Source organism: Gymnoscopelus braueri, assembly GCF_963280865.1.
Source record: "Gymnoscopelus braueri genome assembly, chromosome: 21".
NCBI classification, from domain to species: Eukaryota; Metazoa; Chordata; class Actinopteri; order Myctophiformes; family Myctophidae; genus Gymnoscopelus; species Gymnoscopelus braueri.
Genome location: NC_137623.1, coordinates 12,670,755 through 12,693,040, shown reverse-complemented (window position 1 = coordinate 12,693,040; position 22,286 = coordinate 12,670,755).

The following is a 22,286-nucleotide window of genomic DNA, read 5'->3' as shown; positions in this document are numbered from 1 at the left end:
CCATCATAGCCTATTAATAAGCTAATAAATAACTATAATAAGCATAATTGCATTGGCCTATCAACTGGTTTTCATAAACAAATAGCATGTGCTATTTGATTATGATTATGATTATGAATCCATTGCAAGCATTTGTTTTGCACCAAAACCACTCCTTGGGCTAAAAATGGCCATAGCCAACCTTTTCCAGGTAACTTTTTGTGTAAAAAGCCCATTGAGATTGGGCCGTTTTTATCCCAAGGAGTGGTTTTGGTGGAAAAAAAAATGCTTGCAATGCATTCAGAATCATAAAAATACCCTAATTTGACCCCTCACATGCTACTTAAAGCAGAATAAAAAATAAAAAAAATCCCTGCATAAGGTTATGGTGGGTACCCCAACTTTCAGTAGCTGTCAAAAATTCCCCTAGGGAAACTGCATTTCAGTCTTTGTTAGATGTGTTACTAGAGACAGAAATTTCTTGGTAAGGAATTTATTCCCAGATATGACATTATTCTGATAATATTCCCTGACTATAACTTCAAAAGGAGTCTTGGGTTTGGTCTAAGTTCCGAGTTCAACACTCCACAAGTGTTTATTAATTTGTTTGTCTATTTATTAACTGCTACTTTGTATTGTCTTACTTACCGTGTGGTACACGAACACGCCCGTCATGTGATAATGATATTAAAGTAGTTGATATTAATTATAGTTAGGTGCTGTTTCTCCCTCTTTCTGTGGTTGTGAAACATTTGGCTGTATTTTGTTTGCTGAAATAGTATTGTCATGGACATTTCACCAGTGCATTCCGCAAGCCTTGTTGACGAGATTTTGGAAGAGATTTTGTAGCTTTGGCTCCAAAAATGATTTATTATGGACAGTGTTGCAATGCTGAATTGGAACGTGGTTGCGCTCTACTTTAATGATGGGACACGCAGGTCGCTTAACACCTACACTACAGGTCACACAATTGACAATTGATATGCATCTAGGCTCGTTCCTATGTTAATTCGCCTGGTGTGAGTCGGGAGCCTTTGTAAACTTTGTTTGAGGTGTGAATTTCAAGTTGTCTTAAAATCTATGCGTGTGCCTGCGCGTGCTCCTGGTCAAATAGGTTCCTGCACGGCGTGCAAGGCCCGTCCCATGAGAAATGCAACCCTGATTATGGAAAATCTGTGATATCCAATGCAGGTCAATGGACGAGCAGCGCTGCTTGCCAGACCTAAGAGTTGCTGAGATGCATTATTTTACACTTTGGCTATTCAAAAATAGCAGATATACAAGCTCATAGCGCGGCACCGAGTGCCGCGCTATGAGCTTGTAGATCTGCTATTTTTGAAAAATCAAGAAAGTGTGTGCAAATTAATATATTTATATTATTTTAAAGCGAACATTTTTAACTCAAATCTTTGCTTCTGGGGGTCCCTGGAACAACATATTTTGAGATGGGGGTCCGCGGCAAATACATATCATTTTGGGGGTCCTTCACATGAAAAAGTTTGAGCATGATATAGAAACATACGTTTTTCAGAATACTGTTGGGATTTAGAAGACATTTGTAGAATCGGCTTCAGGTCTTAATGGGTTAAGATTAACCGAATGTCAATGAGTTGCTGAGTGGTGGGGGCGGAGCTTAGCTAAGGTTCAATTGAATGTGTAGACTGGCATGGCTATTTGAAAATGTTATCTCATCCCTTTTTGTGAGCATGTGTGTGTGTGTGTGTCTTTGGCAGCCATTCCATTTACTTTTGACCTGGAGACGGACTCGGATGAATTGGTGTTTTGTCCCTGTTTGATTGATTGAATACTTTATTAGACAGAAATGTAAACAGCACGGAGATACAATAAGACATTTTGGCTAAAAGGATGACACAAAAAAAGTCCTTGGGACTCGCACGACGTCTCAGATTTCCAGCAGAACACAGAAAATGTCCATCAGAAACACATACATTCATACCAAGATGGTTCGGAACATTAATTCATTCAATCCTTTGCTTTGAATCTCTTGAAACTCTTGTGTGAGGCATTTTCCTTTGCACCCATAAGGATGGGTTTGTCAATGTCCTTATTTCCCCTCTGAGCCACTCGGCAGCAGAGTGTTAAAGAAATTGAAAATATGGCTGCTTTTCAAACAAAACAAGCTCACAACATGTGATGCAATGCAACGTATTTTGAGCTTGTATATCGGCTATTTTCATGTATGTAAGTATAGCTTTACATGTAGGGTGTGTGATGCGTATGATGCTATGAAGGTTTTGCTCACATTTGCAGTTTCTAAACACTGAATATATAAAAATGAGATATATAATAGTTTCGCAAAGCAGAATTCGTTTTTTTCTCTTCTCATAAAGATGAGAACGTGATATTGGGCCAATACAACTGGGTTTGCATCTAATTTTTCTAAATTCCTTTCTGAAGTTTTGCAAAAATCTAAATTTCCTTACAAATAAAACAAAAAAGAACATGACTAAAAACCTTTTTTCTATGGACAATGTGTGATCCTCCATGGTCCTTGCATGCGCAAAGCATCATGGGGGCTTTTTCTCAAGGAAATGGAGGAATTGTCAGAACGCAGCTGCCCTCGTTTTGCCAAAGAAACTTTTCGCTGCTAATAAAGATCAATGGTGCTGTTGATGCTATAAATTCTGTGCTGCTAGATTGTATTGATCCAACTCTAATGCTTTTGGCTCTCAGGATAGCAGATGGAGACTTCAGAAAAAAAGAAAAACTACAAAAGAAAATCTACAAGAAAACAAACAAAAACAATCCCTGCAGAACACTGATGTAAAAAAACAAAAAAAAAGCAAGACAAAAAACACCAGCAAAGATTAATACTCTATTTTCTCAGCTATATCTTTAGTTATGGAAACTTCAAGCCAAATGTACAGTACATAGCTGCAGGAAGTAGCCTTGCCAGAGGTGGCAACGGAAAAGCACTGCATTTTTTAAACATTATTCTTTCATGACAGTTAAAAAATTGACATTGTGCTTCTACTGGCACATTTTAAGATTAACCGAATGTCAAACTTGCCATGAAAAAATAAATAATTAAAATCATCAAAGGCCTGACAATTCTCACCGCCCCATACTACCATAGTGGAAGACCTGCGGACAAAAAAATAATGGAAGAAAAGAAGGAAGCAAAAATGGTTGCTGTAACATGACCCCAGAGGGAGGTTATGAAACTGTATAGGATTGGTGTGGGAGGAAGTTTAGAACAGGAATGATGTCAATCAAGATTAGCAAAAGAACGGACTTGATGCCGTATAATGGCTTAAAATGAGGAACTTTTGTTAATATTTTGGACACCGTCCATGTGAGTTATGACTGTCCACCCGTGTCACTCCTAATGAGAATCGTAGCATCCTCAATTCTGCCACCTCCAGCTCCGCCTCCTGTCTTTTCGTCAGTCAAAAACGAATGACTAAAACTAAGACTAAATATATTGACAATTTCATCAACAAATAAAAACTAGACTAAAATGTTTAGGAGGGACTAGTGGAGAAGAGGTCCAGTAGAACTAAGACGAGTCATCATGGGTGCGCGCGGATGTCACAGACCGAAAATAGTTGATCTACAAGCGCTGCGACGCGTTGTGAGCTTGTAGATCTGCTATTTTCGATATGCAGCTAAGTGAAAATAATTTCGATGCCATCACGGCCCGGCAAAAAAAAATGTGTAGACTAAATCAACTTTAGAATTAGTCGACTAAAATCTTATGATAAGTCAACTAAAACTAGACTACTATGACTAAAATATGACTAAAACTAAATCAAAATTTGCTGTCAAAATCAACGCTGCAACCGTCTTATACGTCTTCCCTCTCTCTCTTGCTTGCTGGTACCCTTCTGTCGCAAAATCACTCTATTGATCACTATTCCCGATTAGCTCTGCTCTGTGTGCACCATGCATGCTGTCAGTCCTACATGTCACACGCACACACACACACACACACACACACACACACACACACACACACACACACACACACAAGTCTATTAATTGTTGCAAAGGCAGTATTTCGTATGCGCGTGGGTTCCTACTGTATTGTACTTGCGTGTATAAGAGAGGGCCCACTAGATCCGGCCCTGGCACGTCAATTTGACACTGACAAATTTGCCTCCCGTCTTTTCTTCACCACCTGGCCCCCTCCCTGGTGCCCCCCCCCCACCCCCCACCACCCCTCCACTGGACTCTCATCTAGAATGGTCCAGGTTAAGAGGTCAATATGTAGGACAAAACCAAAAAATGTGTTGGGATGAAGGGGGGGGGGGAGTGCGGCCATGGGAGGACTCTTGGCCATTAGTTATGTCTCTAAGTGTCACTCCCCGATGCCACAGGGCTGATATGAATGTGAAATGCACGCGCGCAGCGCGCGCACACACACACACACACACACACACACACACACACACACACACACACACACACACACACACACACACACACACACACACACACACACACACACACACACACACACACACACACACACACACACACACACGCACAAAGACCGACATAATACAGGAAAAAAAGCAGGGGAATGACTGGGCTCTGTTTCTTTCTGGCCCCTTTTCAAAGTAGCACACTGTATGAAACGGCCTGCGGTGTCTCACTTACCTCCTGCAAGCCCACCGCCCACCACCCGGCCCACCACCCACCACCCATACCGCTCAGACCCCCCCCCCCCCCCCCCAAAACACTGACCCCTCTTCCACTCGTGTCGATATTAGCAGCCAGGTAATGGGAACCTATCACTAGCTCTTAACCCTTTAAGACCGGGAACGCATCTGTTTGTCATTTTAAGATTGATTTTGGGCTATTCAAAAAACAGCAGATCTACAAGCTCACAGCGCGGCACAGCTTGTAGATCTGCTATTTCTTTTAAATCGTGAACATTTGTGCAAATCTTATGTTTTTTTTTAAAGCGAACATTTGTAACTCAAATCTTTGCTCCTGTGGATTCTACAAAATGTCTTCTAAATCCTAACAGTTTTCCGAAACACTTTATGTTGCTATAATATCAGTGGTTCTCAAACTTGTGTCAAGGACCCCCCCCCAAAAAAATGTTGCTTTAAAAAATATATACTGTATATTCAAAGACTAAAGACTATATTATATTCAGACTATATTCAGAGACTAAAATGTTCAAGAGAAAAAGAAAAAAAAAAGCAGATCTACAAGCTCATAGCGTGGCACTCGGTGCCGCGCTATGAGCTTGTATATCTGGTTTTTTTTTAATAGCCAAAGTATAAAATAATGTATAAAGTGGTTAAAATAAAATAATGTCACGGATGCATTCCCCGGTCTCAATGGGTTAAAATGGCACGCCATAACAACGTGTCTAATTATGGACTCCTTGGCAGAGCACGGGGCTTTTAGCTGCAATCGGATAAGTTAATTGGCGGCGATTATCCCGACCGTTTACTCACAATAGCCGGCGTAAGAAACCGTAGAAGAAGGACTACACCTGGGTACGCTCACGAGTTGAGAATGTTCGCCACCGCCAATCCGTCCCCACCCCCACATCATGATATATCTCTCACACGCACACACACACACACACACACACACACACACACACACACACACACACACACACACACACACACACACACACACACACACACACACACACACACACACACACACACACACACAGTGGTGGAAAAAGTACTCAAATGTTTTACTTAAGTAAAAGTATCGATACTGCAATGTAAACATACTAGTGAGTAAATAAGTAATAAGTAAAAGTCTGGAATAAAAAATTTACTTGAGTAAAAGTACAAAAGTATTGGTATCAAAATGTACTTAAAGTACCAGAAGTAGAAAGTACTCATTATGTCCCGTTTCACACATTTTCAAATAAAATGAATAAAAAATCTACAAGCTCACAATGCGAGTTTGTAGATCTGCTATTTTCAAATGGCGGAAATGTTTATAGGGCTGAAGTGGTTAATGTAGGTTTTGTAATAATAATAAAGATCTACAAAGTAACTAGTATCTAAGTTGTCAAATAATTGTAGTGGAGTAAAAGTACAATATTTGCCTCTGAGATGTAGTGGAGTAGAAGTAAAAGTATAGACAATTGGAAATACTCCAGTAAAGTAAAAGTACCTCAAAATTGTACTTAAGTGCAGTACTTGAGTAAATGTACTTAGTTATTGTTCAGGACCCCAGGAAGACTAGAGGCTCAGTCATGTGACTCTAATGGGGATCCTTTAATAAACATAAACGTTACTTTACACCACTGACACACACACACGCACACACGCGCACACACACACACACACACTTAGACACACGCACATCCCGTGATACAAACCTGCCAATCCCATGCTGGTAAATCACCCCTAAAAGTCACGCATCCATTGTCAGACTTCCCATAGTCGTGTTCTTTCACATTTTTTACATTACAGGTTGAGTTTCTCGTAATTAGGGGCTGGATAATACCGGGGCGATTTTACGAGCACTTTCACCCCCTCCATGTCACCGCTTCTGCGTCTTCATCCTCCTCCTCCTCTTCTTCTTCTTCACTGCAGCTTCTGGTTTCATCCCACCAGTGTCTGTTTTTTTCCTCCTTCTTTTCTTGAAGGTATCATTTCTCTTGACTGGTGGAAAGGGCCCCCGTCGAGTTGTCAGGCTCATTGCTCAAGGAGCTCCGTGCGCACGCGCGCCGGCGTTTTCACGAGCACAGGGCTCCGCATGCTGACACATTCATAAATATGACACCTTGTTTTGTCCTCCTGGCGTCTTTTTGGGTTGGCGATGGCCTTTTGAATTGGAAGCAGGTAAGCTAATAGGGCTGCGTCTGATGCATGGGAACCGTGGGCTCTGGTGAGAAGGCAGGGGTTGGCCCCGGGCGACACATGACAGGCAGATAATGACTGTATAGCTGTCAAGTCAAGGATACCTGTCTGCCGGTAAATACAGATTTGCCTTTTTGACATCATTTTTCTACCTCCTGGAAGATCAACCGAATGCAGCGTTTCTGTCGAGCTATCAGACATGCATGCATGCATCGCCACGCACGCGGGACGTATGTATGTACGCGTACACGCGTGTGCACATACACGTATACGTAAACGCGTGTGTTCGTACACACGAGAATACCGCCCGTTTTTGTGCATTGACACACACACACACACACACACACACACACACACACACACACACACACACACACACACACACACACACACACACACAGATACGCACACGTGCACACAGGAACAGGAACAAAGGCGCTCTAAATGTATGCGCTCGTAATTGTGATTTTCTGCATCGTCCAATGTTCCCACATAATACTGTGTGTTTGGGAATGCATTGAGTGAGTTAATATGATTCTATTGTAGCCAGGCATGAAAGATAGAGCACTTGTGTGTGTGTGTGTGTGTGTGTGTGTGTGTGTGTGTGTGTGTGTGTGTGTGTGTGTGTGTGTGTGTGTGTGTACTTGTGTGTGTGTGTGTGTGTGTGTGTGTGTGTGTGTGCGGTGTACGCGTGTGTGTGTGTGTGTACATACTGTATGTGTGAGTCTGGCAGGCCGGCTGAGGCCTGTGTTTTGCGCGTTGCCCCAGGGAATGCAGGTGAAAGCAATCTTGGTCCGTGAAAGCCGACGAGATGCGCCTTTCTGCACCCGGAGAGCCACTGAGCTGATTTCTTTTTGATAGGCTCAAGACCCTGACACCGGGACCCCTCACCCTTCATACCCCTCCACCATACCAGTATCACGCCAGGCCACAGCCCTGTCCATCTATTCATTTTGCTGTAAAAAATTGCAGTTTATATATAAAAAACATACTGACACTCTCATAATGAGCCTTTTCTCTCCACACACTTTTGTGGCAACTCAACATGTATACACTATACTAGGGCTACACTATTAACAAAAAAATATAATCCTGAATATTTTTTGCTTAATATTGTAATCAGAATTATTACACCCGATCATTGAAAATTTCGATTTTTTGATTATTATTTTTAATCATTTTCTCAATTCCTTTCTTAGTCATTGTGCTTTTCGGGACCATCCTGACTATTTTCATGCAGGGGTCTGCCATGACAATAGTCACACCAGGGTCCATGTGTGCCCCTCAGGGGCCATGTTAGGGGCCCCTAGGGGCCACAGGCACAGTGTTGCTTCAATCCATACCGAACTTGGCACGAATGCTGTTCAGGGATCTGCCATGACAATAGTCACACCAGGGGCCACGTCAGGTTCCCCCCGGGGGGCCACAGGCACGCCGTTGCTCCAATCCTCACCAAACATGGCACGAATGCTGTTCAGGGATCTGCCATGACAATAGTCTCACAAAAAAAGAATGTGGCATTAAAGTAGTGTTTTACAGCAGTGTCTTAACATTTCAAATGGCCATAACCCGGTCACTATGCTCTGATCAGCACAATATAGGACTGGGTTTGAAGGCCTGAAAATCTAGTATTTTATATTGGGGGTGGTCTTAGCTTAGTGGGTAAGAGAGGCTGTCTGGTAATCGTGTTGAAGTGTCCCTGACCAAGACACTTACCAACCCCTAACTGCTGCCCTCCCCCGATCTCTCATCATAACCATCTGAGAATCCATCAGCTGGGCGAAACTGAAATTAATGATAAAATAAAATATTTTATTTAACCCATTAAGACCTGGAACGCATCTCTGTCACTTTTTGATTTGAGCTAAAAAGCATTATTTTACACTTTGGCTATTCAAAAATAGCAGATCTACAAGCTCATAGCGCGGCACCGAGTGCCGCGCTATGAGCTTGTAGATCTGCTATTTTTGAAAAATCGAGAAAATGTGTGCAAATTAATATATTTATATTCTTTTAAAGCGAACATTTTAACTCAAATCTTTGCTTCTGGGGGTCCCTGGAACAAAATATTTTGAGATGAGGGTCCGTGGCCAAATACATATCATTTTGGGGGTCCTTGACATGAAAAAGTTTGATAACCACTGATATAGAAACATAAGTTTTTCAGAAAACTGTTGTGATTTGGAAGACAAGACATTAGCTAAGAATCGCCCTCAGGTCTGGGTCTGATACATGGAGAGATGACGTGTCCACTGTTCTGGTTGTATGGAGAAGGAGTAGATGAGGTCAAGGTGTAACAGCTGACCTTACTGTTGGTGTGAACTGAAGCCTATAGTTACAACCAAAGATTTGCGTCAAGACGAAACCGCCTTTTCAGACCCTTTTTTAACTTTGTCGACGGACTGTGTCACGCACTCAAAATAGCCGAATGACAAACTCTTGAAGCTTGAAGATCAGCTATAAACATGCATGCTCATTAATGTGAATGCATGTTCAAACACAGACACACTCACACACAGTGGTGGAAAAAGTACTCACATTTTCTACTTAAGTAAGAGTATCAATACTGCAATGTAGAAATACTCTGTTACAAGTAAAAGGCCTGTGTTCAACATGTTACTTGAGTAAAAGTACAAAAGTATCGGCATCAAAATATACTTAAAGTACCAAAAGTAAAAGTACTAAATGTTTGAAAATAGCAGATCTACAAGCTCACAACGCGTCGCGATGCGACGCGTTGTGAGCTTGTAGATCGGCTATTTTCAAATAGCTTATATATAAACAGGGCTAAAGTGGTAAATGTATGTTTTATAATATAATAATTTATATCTGCAAAGTAACTAGTAACTAAAGTTTTCAAATAATTGTAGTGGAGTAAAAGTACAATATTTGCCTCTGAGATGTAGTGGAGTAGAAGTAAAAGTATTGAAAATTGGAAATACTCCAGTAAAGTAAAATACCTCAAAATTGTACTTAAGTACAGTACTTGAGTAAATGTACTTAGTTACTTCACACCACTGCTCACACAAAGTCTTGCCTCTCACTGTCTCTGTCTCTCTCTTTCTCTACCTTCCTTTCTCTCTCTCTACATCTACTCAGCATCCAAACAGTCTGGTCGCGCAGCCGAGACGAAGCGTTCACACAGCCCTAATTACGCCTCATTTGTTTACTATTATATCACATTCACTGTACGCGAAAATCATTACGATTAGCTGCAAATCATATTTGCTTCTCACAGAGAGGTATTAGTGGGCTTGCGTGGATGTGGGGGACGGAGCCATGCGTTAGACCTAATCTCATAATAGACCGATTGTATTATTTCTGTCTATGGATCCCTGTGCTCGGCGTAATATAACACGAATGCTACAACAAACAAGCACTGGGCAGCCGTCCATAAAGATTGTGAATGAGACTTATTAGGCTGGATGGTTTATTATGCTCCATAGTATTTGTGGCTGAGTATTATTTCTGATCCGTTGGGTGCTTAGTGAACTACAGTGAATGGAGCTTTGGCTAAAATGTTTATAATTATTGCTGTAATCGCTATTACGCTGTGGCAGTCTGTTGTTCTCGAGTGTGGGTCTGTGAATGTGAGTCTAAATTTACTCTAGTCTCAAGGCGGCCCAGCTATGTGTCCCTTGAGGTAGGGGTCCCCAAACCCTTTCCTTGCCAAGGACCCCCATAGCCTCTGGTTGTGGCCCTAGAAATGGCATAACAACAATCCCTGGTTGAAAGTTGTTAAAGTGGCACAATTATCTGAATGAATTGAATTTGAAATTAAATTAAGTATATATTTGTTGTATATATTCTTTTCATTTTGATGTCCTTTCCAATTGTGACCCTGTGTTACCCCCACTTTAAGCCACTGTCTTAATGTTCAGTGCTAGCCCTAACAGCTAGTGCTAACAAAACCTACGCATACCAATAATGTCCCTTTCTATTACACACACACACACACACACACACACACACACGCGCACGCGCACGCACGTACGTACGTACGTACGTACGTACGCATACAGGCATTTATAGCTACACACAGGTGTGTGTGCACACACGCACGCATGCACACACACACACACGTGCGCGCGCCTGCATATCATGCAGTCCACCTCCCTAGGGGTGAAGAACACTGACACTTATGACAGTTTATTATACAGCGACACGGCCAGTGAGCCCAGCTAAACAGATTAGAATCTGTCTGAATGCTGCCAGTATTCACACACCGCCGCTAAAGGCCCTCCCTGCAATCCAAAACTAAACAATATAAAGTGTTTCCCCCCGCTACCAAATAAAACAAAATAAACAAGCTAACAACACACCAGCATTTTCTTCTCTTTGTTGTTGTACACGTGTGTGCACAATACGGCATAGTACAATATGTTCATTAACACACATTCATTCTGTAATTCAGCATCTGTTAACTGTATTTATACGCTTTCATAATTATTTGTTTATACAGTTTATAATTAAATTAAAGTGTATTAGCTTGAGGCATTGGTCACCGTCTAATTAATTTAGCTTAATCACTTGAACCCTATAGCGTCCATATTCTGGGTATATGTCACAATAACGTGAACATCTCTGCAAGCTCGAGATTGTAGATCGGCAATTTCCGCCGAGGAGATTTGGTGTAGAGAGAAAAAAGGAGGGGGAGCGAGGATAGACCCCTGCGGTACCCCGTTCCAAACGACGTATAGGTGTTTTAAGTGATTATATGGTTTATATCAACCAATGTAAAAGTCCATTGAGGAATTATAGTCTGTGATACCAAATACCTAGCAATATACAGTGGATCAGGGGTCTTCAACGTTTTACAGGCCAAGGACCCCCTAGCTGAGAGAGAGATGAAGCAGGGACCCCCGCTCTAATTTGTATAAAATTGTCTTTCAGGTTAAACTTTTTTTGTTTACTTGGTCTGCTCTTTTTTCCCTCTACACCTATTATTGCCAAAAATAGCCGATCTACAAGCTCACAACGCCTCGCAGCGCGAGGCGTTGTGAGCTTGTAGATCTGCTATCTTTGGCTAAAGTTCTCTTCAGAAAAGGGAGGCTAGGGTTCAAGTGGTTAAAATTCATATCACACACATTTTTGGGCGGCCCCCCTGTAGTAACTCTGAGGACCCCCTAGGGGTCCCGGACCCCCTGCAGAAGACACTATATACTATATTAGCCAACATATTCCAGATTGTAGCTTTATTACACCGGGCCCCAGAACTATACCCTCTCCCAATGTTTCTTATAGCCATGGCCCAGTCAGTCATGCAGCCTAGCCTGAACAGCCCAGCCAGTCACCTCCATATCAGCCTCACTAGCCAGCCCGCTGGCTAAAAATGGAAATGTGCGTTCGAGGCAGCAGTTTGGAGCACTGTTGGGGGACTTAGCCTTCACTCTGTTGAGATAAAGTAGCAGGCATAAGCCTCGCCTGGTGAAATGACAACCCCCCCCCACCACCCACCCACCCTACCATACCCCCCAACTTCCTTTTTTTTCCTGTACAATCGCCATAATATTGTGTTCCTATGCCGGGTGTGTAACCTTTGATTAAATTAGCCCCAGCCTTGCCTGGGTCCCTTTTCTAAACTGCAGGCATTGGGGAGCTACTTAACGGACCCTGTCCCTCGGAGGGGAGAAAACGGCTTGCCCGCTTTTTACAAGTGTACGGCCACGGAAATATCAAAACCCCCCTCTTGCTCCAGACCTCTTTCCTTCTATTCCTCCCTCTATCATTTTCTCTCCCTTTTTTTCCCTCTGCTCCCTTCCTTTTCTCTCCCCACGAAGTATAGTCTTGTGTGTGTGTGTGTGTGTGAGCGTGAGAGAGAGAGAGAGAGGGCGTGTATATGTTACGTATAATATTATGTGTGTGTGCGTGCGTGTGGCAAGTCTATCCATCACTCCTTGTCACTCTCCAGGTGAGCCGTGTAATATTAGATGTCAAGCAAAGAGCACCCAAATGACGCGTGGGTTATTGTTATTTTTTTCAAATCTGTGAACTATTGGCAGTGCATGGTGACTGACAACATAAGTGAACTATCAGGACTGCGTTATGTTCGGGGGGGATTAATGCGCGGGGAAGGTGAGAGAGACACGGCATGGGTCAAACGTCAGTCAGTCGTGCACTTTGTGAAGTTAAATGGCAAGTCCACTATTGTGTTATATAGAGCAGTTAATCTTAACTTTACCTGGAGGCAATAATATTTTTCTATAATTTTCTTTAGCCCTATTTTCAATATTTGTTGATTCTTATTCTTGTTCATTTATTATTTGGAGGTGGTTATTACATTTATTTTTTCAAATAACGTGTTGTATAGCTTGTATATCTATTTTGAAAAATGTTTGCCTGTAAGGACATGCCCAAAATAGGGAAGCTTAGGGTTAAGGGTGGTTAAGGGTGGTTAAGGTGTGTTGTGCAAGGTCAATTGACAAAATGTACCCAGTTTTTAAGTTGCAAACGTAGTTGTTTGCAATGGTTCATGTACTTCTTATGGTCTCATACTTTGCCACGAAGTGACTTTGATTGTGAAGGAGAACTTCTATTTAATGTGAGTCGTAATCGTTCCATTGTACAGAGGACGGGTATGAAAATATGAGTAAGACTTTCCACTACGTAATGTGTGTGCGTATACAACCCACTGAAACGCATCGTTTCATGTACGGCACTGTTAGGCGAGTGGTGATTCCAGTGTGTAGGGACTGAGCATTACGTCACATGTTCAAATATAATGATATGCATTCAAGTGGACGAACGTTCGCCAACCTTTGTTCAGTGGCTAGAGCATGGTGAAAGTGCATGGGAACCCGTTGTGAACTTGTACCTACAGTCCAGTACATTTTGAAGATATTGCAAAAGAGAAGGCCAAGTATAGACTTGAAATGCCATTGTGGTGCAACGTTTTGTGATCTTTTTCTCAGTAAGAAGAAAAGAAAGATGTGAAATAAACCCACCCCACCCCAATAATGCACAACTTCAAAGAATGGATCACATACGGTTGTCAAATGGACTTTTCCCACACTCATCAATTGAAAACCAATACTGATACTGAACCCCACACATCCTGTGAAGACCTGCACTAACGATTACAATGACTGACATTATAGACCCCATTATAGATGTTGTTTGGGATTATCTTCTCACAGTTGTCTTCATTCATTCTCCTAGTATCCGGGGGCCAGTTGGGACAGGAAGTAGAGTAGAAATCACATCCTGCTCAAAAGAAAACCCAAACCATTCTTAACGAGGACGCTATCAATTTGGAAATAGATGTTGAAAGCGTGTGTGTTTGTGTATGTCTGTTTGAGAAAGAGAGAGTTATAGAATGTGGGGGGTGTGTGTGTGTGTGTGTGTGTGTGTGTGTGTGTGTGTGTGTGCATGCCCACACGTGTCTGTGTACATTGATTAAGAGCGATATGTGAAATGTAAACCTCCAACAGGATAAGAACATGAGTGACATGTCTCCCAGCAAGTTCTGTTAAAACCACAGCATCCGTATTCTGTGGAAAACTTTCGCTGAAAAATAGCCGATCAAGAAGCTCACGGCGCGTCGCAACTCGGCGCGATGTGAGCTTGGTGATCAGCTATTTTTTCAGTGAAGATATTTTATGAAGAGCGAAAACAGAAAAGCCTTGAGGGACTCAACGCTTAACAACATACAGAGGGTTTAAGTCGTTGGTGTCTCCAGTTGAAATGAAGCACCTTCTTTCTCTGACTGTGGCACTTTAATGGCCAATCATCTTTATGGCTCTGAGAGGTGATAGGTTGGACTTATTTGAGCGTGAGAAACTGAGAGATGATTTACAAGTCATTCAGTAAAATATATATATATCTTTTTTACACTTTTTCAAAGTGAAAGCCTGTACATGTTGATATTTGCTGTGAACAGTGGTGGAAAAAGTACTCACATTTCTTACTTAAGTAAAAGTATCAATACTGCATTGTAGAAATACTCTGTTAAAAGTCCGGAATTCAGGGGCACGGTGGCGCAGTCGGTAGCGCTGTCGCCTCACAGCTAGAAGGTCCTGGGTTCGATTCCCGCCGGGGACGCTGTGGGCACTTAGCCTGGTAAACCCTCCCTCCGGAAATCTTCTATTCTATTTGATTCCAGGAGTGAGTCTGGCCTGATAGCCCATTGTGGGGGTTTCTAGTGGAATTACCAGCTAACCGAGCCTATCAGCGTCGTCGCACATCGTTCTGTGATTGACAGCGACAGTTGGCCAATCAGGTGGCGAGTTCGAGTGAGCCCAAAACACGAACGGCAGCCATCTTTTTCTGTCCGCTATAATCTCCGCGATTTTTTGACTTCAAAAAGCTCTCTAACTTCTATTTTGAGGCACGGAATTTACTTATAAGATATCGTTTGGATAGAATTTAGTTGTTTAACTTCATATATGTGGTCAATTAATCATGACAAAGCCTATTTAAAAATAAAAATTTAGAGAACCGGTAGGGGTGGGCAGTGACACCCATGTACCCGAATAAGGCAACCCATTTTGGGCTTGGCTGTCTCAAAAGTCCCGTTGACGTCACATTAGACTGGTGAACTGCTGATTGGCTGAAGGGGAAAAAATATCATTGGCTGAAGGGGTTGTCAGTCAACGGTATTACTTCCGCCCAACTCAGCCTGCAGCCAATATTGCAGAATGGGCTATCAGGCCAGACTCACTCCTGGAATCAAATAGAATAGAAGATTTCCGGAGGGAGGGTTTACCAGGCTAGTGGGCACTGGGGGCGTGTCTTCTCCTCCGCGTCATCAGCGCCCATACCCTAGGTGGGGTTGGCGAAAGGGCCTACTCTGTGTGGAGTTTGCATGTTCTCCCCGTGTCTCCTAGGGTAGTTAATACCCTCACAAAAACATGTAGTAATCCTGGTCACTATACCGCCTCCCCCATGACAGCCGGGGCGCCTGATGGAGGGGAAGGGAACTGGTTGGAATAACGTGTTCCTTCCACGCGCTACGTCCAACCAGGGAAACTCCCCCCTGTCAGGTGACAAGAAGGTCAGTTGGCTCTCATGCCTGAAGGAAGCATGAGCTCGGCCCTGGCCTCCCTACTGTGGGGTGACAGGTGTAATACTGGTGTAGGGCTGGTGTAGTGCCCAGGATCACTTAGGAAATTGGCACCGGGTGAAAAAAATGGGTTACAAAAATCGCGGGATAAAAATTATAAAAAAAAAAAAAAAAGTCCGGAATTCAAAATGTACTTGAGTAAAAGTACAAAAGTATTGGTATCAAAATATACTTAAAGTACCAAAAGTAAAAGTACTAGTGTTTGAAAATAGCAGATCTACAAGCTCACAACGCGTTGCATCGCGACGCGTTGTGAGCTTGTAGATCGGCTATTTTCAAATAGCCTATGAATAAAATAGGGCTAAAGTGGTTAATGTATGTTTTATAATATAATGATTCATATCTGCAAAGTAACTAGTAACTAAAGTTTTGAAATAATTGTAGTGGAGTAAAAGTACAATATTTGCCTCTGAGATGTAGTGGAGTAGAAGTAGAAGTATTGAAAATAGGAAATACTCCAGTAAAGTAAAAGTACCTCAACATTGTACTTAAGTACAGTACTTGAGTAAATGTACTTAGTTACTTTACACCACTGGCTGTGAAGTAGCTGGACTTGAACTATCGCTTGAAATGCCGCCGCCATTATGCTAACAGCTAACATCACTCGATGTCACTGTCTCTGGTTTAAATAAAACCGCACTGTGCTTTTGGAGTAAACCACCTCACTATCGCAAAGTTACATACATCCACGTTATCGTATGAGAGATTACTTTTTTCTCCAGCTAGAGATTTTTCTAAAATGTTAACTATTTTTGTCAATGCTTAGCGTTTCAAAGTCAAACCTCTAATGCAAGCAAATTCAATGTTATCAATTATCCTCTTTCAGTGCAATCGTATCATGATATCATTATATTGTCATGCTATATTTTGTTTTCAAAATATGACAAAATGAGCTATAGTGTCAGTATGAAGAGTTTAACTGTGATATTGCAAATATAAGCCATTACATGAGATACAGTACAGTATATTGTCCATATACATTTTTATTGTACGAATATTTCCAAAGCCCAGTGCAAAGAAGAAGATTTTGTCCCATGAGCTTGAAGGAAGCATGTTGCAATGATAATTTACAAAGATTAAAGGTAGGGTAAGTGATATTTTTTGGTTAAAACAATAAGTATTTTGTTAAAAGGTTAAAGCACTATATTCTGATAGTAATCATTGCTATAGAGTGTTTGTTCAGTAACAGGAGTCTCCCCGTCTCTCCAGCTCTTTAATAAACAGAAAATACATTTTCCGGTAGGTGTCAAAATCTCAGCCAATCAGGACAAAGTACCAATTTTTAAGCTTCATTTTTATAGTGTTCCAGTTCCATTTTTGCATGCTCATTTCATAGTGTCATCACTTCCAATTTCACTTGTTTAATCTATATCCTGATTGAGTTCTCTATCCTGATTGGATAAAATTGGAAATGAAACTGAAACGAAAATGCATTTTCTGTTTTATAAAGAGCTGGAGAGACAAGGAGACTCCTTTTACTGAACAAACACTCTATAGCAATGAGTACTATCAGAATATAGAGCTATTTAACCCTTATTTTAACCAAAGGAAATCACTTACCCTACCTTTAACATATTTACCATGACCATAAATTTTTTTAAAAAAAAAGTAAAACAATCACGTTGACATTACTCACAAAATCACCGAAATCATTGATCACACGACCTTATGACAAAAATACATGGATCATCAATGGAAAAGGTTAACTTGTTTTCCCCCATTATTACTATCTAAGTATAATGTTTCTGCAGAACAGGGAATGGTGTTTAGCCTTTTGATGCCACCCCCATGGCAGACATCCAGCTATAGCCTGGTGCCAGCTATTGCCAAAGCAGGTGTGTGTTTGTGTGTGTGTTTGTGTGTGTGTGTACGTACATTAGGGAGCTGAAAGAGTGAGATGGAGCACCACCCGCCCACAGATCCCTGATGGGAGGCCCATGCACCTGGGTACACACACACACACACACACACACACACACACACACACACACACACACACACACACACACACACACACACCCCCACACACACACACACACACGGTTCCCATGTCATATTTCATGTCAGTGGGCGCTTGATAGGAGACGCATGTGATACATGACATGGTGGAGTGGCCCTTTTTTCTGCAAGGTGACATCACAGTACATAAGGTGTGTAGGTGTCGGCGAGAGTGTGTGTGCGCGCGTGCATGTGTGTGTGTGCATCTGTGTCTGTTTCCATGCCCACACGTTTCACACATGTCAACACACAAAAGCCACATGGGAGGCTACTGAGAGCACTAGCAGCTGTGGAATACGTTATTGAAATTGTGTGTGTGTGTGTGTGTGTGTGTGTGTGTGTGTGGTGTGAATGAATGACAATGTGGTAATGTGTTCCATTGCAATATTTTGTATGTGTGTGACACTTCATAAATATATGTATATGTTTATGTGTGTGTGATCATGCGCTTGCAGGAATAAGCAAGCGATGATGTGTCTCAGTGGGAAGGTTATAGTAAGGCACTTACCTCTCTGCACGTACCGGAGTGCAGCGCCTTCGCCTCTCCACATGGCCTCTCACTCACATGGGATTTTAACAGGATAGATGGCACTTTAAAATAATTTCCCTTCTCCTTCCTGCAGTCTCTTCCTATATGATAGTACATACTGTACAGTGGTGGAAAAAGTACTCAAATGTGTTACTTAAGTAAAAGTATCAATACGTGTAGGAGTACTCTGTTACAAGTAATAGTCCGGAATTAAAAATGTACTTGAGTAAGAGTACAACAGTTTTGGTATCAAAATGTACTTAAAGTACCAAAAGTAAAAGTACTAAAATGTCACAACGCGTCGCATCGCGACGCGTTGTGAGCTTGTAGATCTGCTATTTTCAAATAGCCTAGGTTTAAAATAGGGCTAAAGTGGTTAATGTATGTTTTATAACATAATAATTTATATCTGCAAAGTAACTAGTAACTAAGGTTTTCAAATACTTGTAGTGGAGTAAAGGTACAATATTTGCCTCTGAGATGTAGTGGAGTAGAAGTAAAAGTATAGACAATTGGAAAGACTCCACTCCAGTAAAGTAAAAGTACCTCAACACCGTACTTAAGTACAGTACTTGAGTAAATGTACTTAGTTACTTTACACCACTGATACTGTATAAGGCCATGCGCTGTGGATCTGAACAGAAATTGTAGAGACATGATGCACCTGTCTTCGCTCAAGCTGTGCAGATTTTATTACGTCAACGATGACATCCCTTTTTTGGGGGGCAAATTGGAAAACATGGAATTTGTATGTGCAGTATATGGTGGTGCAAACATGTTTAGTCTACTCTAACTTCATGATAAAAGGCAAGTAGTGAGTCTGTTCCTTTCAAAAAAATAATGCCTTCCTGAGACAATTCAGAATTTCAGGTTTTTTTCTTCTTAATTTTTTCCCCTGTAATATTTAACACCATCTACCATAATGTCCAATCTAATGACCATCAGACAGATTATTTAGCCTCCTATTTTATACTTTGTATAAAAGCAGCCAGGCAAAAACCCTACCCCTATACAAAATACACCGTAAATGCACCTTTTTACCACGGGATATCACAAACATTATCAGATATTGCAATATATTTTACAATATTGTAAAATGCCCTGTGACTGGTGACATGAAAAACTCTTTCCATATACCGCCCGTTGCTTTCAAGGCTGAGGCAAAGCAGTCTTTTTTTTTTTTTTTTGTTCCCACCAGCTTGGTTTGCCATAGTGGGCTGTGTGGGTACGTGTGTTCATGCATGTGTGCCTACACCCGTGTGTGTGTGTGTGTGTGTGTGTGTGCTCGCGCGCATGCGTGCGTGGCTGGCTTCCTAGCCTGTGTCTAGCCTTTGCGGCACGGGCCAGGGCTTCTGCGCTTTGCCTCGGGGCCACCATTGTCCCCGGTCTCCACAGCCCAATGGCCACAGATGTTCCCCGTTTGATACCGTTGCTCCCCGCACACGCTCCCTTGCTCTCCCCTGGATGTGTGGGTGGCCAAGCAGGGTGCCCTGTTGCGTGCCACGCGCTCGCACGCCATTGGCCTCCGCCCCGGCGCCCGCGCGCGCGACTCCGAAAGAAGGTGGAAAAGCTCGCGTCGTCTATACGTTTTTTTTTTTAATCCCGCCACCATGCATAATGGAACAGAAGTAGCCCCGAGTGGAGGGAAGGGGTTGCACGAGGATGTGTTCATAAACGGATCACGCTAGGAGAAAAAAAAAGGGTGGGGGGGGGAAAGGGGGGTGGGGGCGGGGGTGTATAAGGATATAGGAGACGCACACTGAGATGATGTTCCAAGCACCTCGAGGAAAAAAAGACGAGTTTGGAACACAACTCGCGTCGCTTCGCCCCGGTTGTTTCTGCCGCCAGTGTGTGTGTGTGTGTGCGTCCGTGTGTTTGCATTGCATTTAAGTGCACGAGGAGGCATTGAACTGGTGGCTCTACTGTGACAAACAGGCTGTTCAGATCAGCGACAGATGCACTCATTGCACTGTGTGGAGCTCGGAGAGAACCGGGGCGTCGTAGTATAGCAGGGGAGACACTGTTATTTATGGTTGCTTTCCAGTGGTGGAAAAAGTACTCAAATGTTTTACTTAAGTAAAAGTATCAATACTGAAATGTAGAAGTACTCTGTTACGAGTGAAAGTAAAAATGTACTTGAGTAAAAGTGCAAAAGTATTGGCATCAAAATGTACGAAAAATGTTCGAAAATAGCAGATCTACAAGCTCACAACGCGTTGTGAGCTTGTAGATGAGCTTGTAGATCGGCTATTTTCAAATAGCCTAGGTATAAAATAGGGCTAAAGTGGTTAATGTATGTTTCATAATATCATAATTTATATCTAAAAAGTAACTACAGTAGTAACTAAAGTTGTCAAATAATTGTAGTGGAGTAAAAGTACAATATTTGCCCCTGAGATGTAATGGAGTTGAAGTAAAAGTACTGAAAATGGAAAATATTCCAGTAAAGTAAAAATTCCTCAAAAGTGTACTTAAGTACAGTACTTGAGTAAATGTACTTAGCTACTTTACACCACTGTTTTCTGAGTGCTAATGTGAAACTCTGTAACCTCCGTCTAATGATCACCGTAAGCCTGGATTTTGAGGTACAAGTTGCAATCAAAACTGTGTGTGTACATTTTTATTGCCTTTTTATTTAATCAGGGACTCTTTTTTTCCCCCCATCTCTGCCATGTACACAAACCTGAAGGCCACTGCAGGTCAATCACCTTGCTCAAAGGCACGGTGGCGGTAGCCAAGGTAACGGGGAGAACATTACTCATTCATGTCCCCTCCTCTGAGATTTTCCTCGCCAGCCTTGGGAAGAACTAGCGACCTTAATGAACCAACTTCTCTGGCCTTGTCTTTTCTTTAACAACTTAAACCCATGGATCCCCCATGGGTATGTACTTGGCCGCCTCCTTTCCCCCCCCCTTTGTTTGACACTATTCGTGGAAAATAGCCGATCGACAATCTTGTAGATCTGCTATTTTCCCTGAATGTTTGCCTATTTTCGCCCAAATGTTCGCCTACTATGACATACTTAGGAACATGTCATAATACTGTAGTCGCCTGCTCTATTGCAGTGGTGTAAAGTAACTTAAGTACATTTACTCAAGTACTGTACTTAAGTTCAATTTTGAGGATGTTTTACTTTACTCGAGTATTTCCCATTTTCAGTACTTTTACTTCTACACTCAGAGGCAAATATTGTACTTTTACTCCACTATTATTTGAAAACTTTAGTTACTAGTTACTTTTCAGATATCAATTTGATATTATGAAACATCATTTTAACCACTTTAGGCCTATTTTATACCTATGCTATTTGAAAATAGCCGATCTACAAGCTCACAACGCGACGCGTTGTGAGCTTGTAGATCTGCTATTTTCAAACATTTTAGTACTTTTACTATTGGTACTTTAAGTACATTTTGATGCCAATACTTTTGTACTTTTACTCAAGTAAATATTGACAAAACACACTAAAGTTGCCAGGTAAGTTATATAGTTTCCCCTGAGGGTCATTGATGAGCTCTGGCTCTATCTCTGTACAGATCTGTCATTAAGCTGTTTGCTCCCAAAGACGATCAACAGACAGTGTTTGCAGATACTTCATTGCAGAAAAAAAACAATTAGTAGGTAACGTCACATTGACAGGTATATCTGTGCTTCGATGCACCTGCAGTGGTGTAACGTAACTAAGTACATTTACTCAAGTACATTTTGAGGTATTTTTTTTTACTTCACTGGAGTATTTCCAATTTTCAGTACTTTTACTTCTACTCCACTACATTTCAGAGGCAAATATTGCACTTTTACTCCACTACAATTATTTGAAAACTTTAGTTACTAGTTACTTTGCAGATATAAATTATTATATTATAAAACAAATTATTATATTATAAAACATACATTAACCACTTTA